Raw genomic sequence first — 2,636 nt, 5'->3', positions numbered from 1 at the left:
TCATAACTTATGCTGCAGCTGGCTTGCATTTTTCCCCAGAATATGAGTTTTTCTTTTCTATCATATCATCAGGCTTTAAATTTTCCAAACTTGTATGGTCTGCTTCCTTTTGAATGCTTTGCCACTTAGAAATTTCTTCTGCCAGGTACCCTAAATCATGTCTCTCAAGTTCAAAGCACCAAAGATCTCTAGGGCAGGGGCAATATGCCACCAGTCTCTTTGTTAAAACCTAGCAAAAATCACCTTTATTTTAGTTCCCAACAAGTTCCTCATCTCCATCTGAGATCACTTCACCCTGGATTTCATTGTCCATATCACTATCAGCACTTTGGTCAAAGCCATTCAACAAGTCTCTAGGAAGTTCCAAACTTTCCCACATCTTCCTGTTTTCTTCTGAGCCCTCCAAACTGTTCCAACCTCTACCTGTTACCCAGTTCCAAATCGCTTCTACATTTTCAGGTATCTTTGCAACAGCACCCCACTATCCAGTACCAATTTACTGTATTAGTCCATTCTCATGCTGCTAATAAAGTCATACCAGAGACTGGGTAACTTATAAAGAAAATTGACTCCCAGTTCAGGATGGCTAGGGAGGCCTCATGAAACTTACAATCACGGCAGAAAGGGAAGCAAATACATCCTTCTTCACAGGGGCAGCAGGAAAGAGAATTGCCCATGAAAAGAGGAAAAGGCCCCTTATTAAACCATCAAATCTTGTGAGAACTCATTCACTATCACAAGAACAGCATTAGGGTAACTACCCCTATAAGAAATTCCCTCCCACAGGGCCTCTCACATGACACCTGGGGCTTAGGAGAACCACAATTCAAGAGGAGATTTCGGTGGGGATGCAGCCAAACCGTATCACATGTTGTTGAGCCCATGCAAGTCCAACCTGATATACCATCATTGTCATTGTATTCATGAGTTCATTAATCAAGCAGAGGTGTGGACAGTAAAGATACTAAAGGTTATAGATCATAAAGGGAAAACCACCATGTCCTCTTGATTATAGGGAATATCATCTGCAATGAGGCCCTTTTATGACTATTCACAAGGGATACATATATTCCTATTCTCGGGGCCCATACTCATCCCTTCAGGAAACCTTTTCCCAAGTTTCTGGTTACATTGCTTCCAAGTCCCCATCCTGTTCTCCATCAATGTAGGCAACAATTTTGTCACTGTTCATTAATGAGTACAGGTCCTTAACTCAAGCTATCTTGCTTTCCATTAAAATGAGACTTACTACTTGAGTTATGCTCACAGGGAGGACTCCACCCCATTATTTTTCAGGACATTAAAATCCTAATTCTAAAAATTCACTCTCAGCTGATGCTGTCATACTGTGCAGCCTTATCAGTAAGTCAGACTCATAATCTTTTTCTTTTAAGGTAACATTACTTAGGAAATTCTCAGTGAGGGCAGAAGAGGTGAAGTTATGTGATAACAATAATCATGCTAAAATATGATCACCTTGCTTGTGCCTTCTCAGATTTTTCATGGACATAGCACGGGGAGTTCCTTCAGAACAAGTTTAACAGGTCAGAATTTGCTATCAGAGCCTGATCAGAGTCAGAAATGCATTCACACACAGAGGGAGCCTTGTGTGCAGCACTGGAGCACAAAAGTGGGTAGAGAAACATTTAAGTGGTGGAAATGGAAGAAGAAAATCAGCCTGGATGAGACCCCAGACAGAGGAGAACATCCATCCAAAGATTATTGACCTGTGTGCTTCATTATAGGGTGATTGAATGGACACTGGGTGATTCATTAGTAAATAATGATGTCAATAGCTATAGGTCTCGTCCAGGGCGGTTCAGTTTGTCCAGATAAATTCTGGAAGTTGAGTTATCAAAAGAGGATTTTGGCAACAGAGCGATAGATCTGCTTTATGGAGTTAAAACTTATGCATCCACTTTCCATTTACAAAAATTTTGTTGATTCTTATCTGCTATTGTCTTCTCTCATTCTTTTTGTCTGTATGGATGTATGCTCTCATACATTTTGGAGGTTTGGAAAAGGGGGAAAGGACAATACATATAGTCATCACTCCATGTGTAACATCTCCTCATTCATTTCTCAACTCATCATAGAGATCCTGTCTTTCTCTATGAGTTTAACTTCTCCATGTATAGCATTGCTATTTGTCACATTTATTTTGTAATTAATTATCTCAGGTTATTGTTAAAAGCCAGGACCTGGTCCTGACATTTTTTATATATTTCAAATTATCTTTGCCAATGCATTCTCTGTGCTGGGGTAACCAAACATTTTTCTGGGAACAACCAGATGGTAAATATATTAAGTTTGTGGGTATTATATTTTCTGGTGTAACTACTCAACTCCAGTTGAGTAGTAGTTTGGTAGCTGACAGTCAACTCCAGTGTGAAAGAAGCCATAGGTGAGAGATAAAGGAATAGTCTATTTATATACAGTGAAATATTAATTCCTTAAAATTTTTACATGGCATATGATATTTCCCTTTATTTTTCAACAATTTTTAATTCGTGGATTGTACAAACACAGGCAGCAGACCAGATTTAACCAACAGGCCATAGTTTGTTGATTTCTACTCCATACGACTAGTAATTTTGAAATTCAATTTTTTTTTTTTTTTTTTTGAGATGGAGTCT

The sequence above is a fragment of the Colobus angolensis genome, unplaced genomic scaffold (genome assembly GCF_000951035.1).
Source record: "Colobus angolensis palliatus isolate OR3802 unplaced genomic scaffold, Cang.pa_1.0 Scaffold201, whole genome shotgun sequence".
In the NCBI taxonomy this organism is placed as follows: domain Eukaryota; kingdom Metazoa; phylum Chordata; class Mammalia; order Primates; family Cercopithecidae; genus Colobus; species Colobus angolensis.
Note: the sequence above shows the minus strand (reverse complement) of the source record.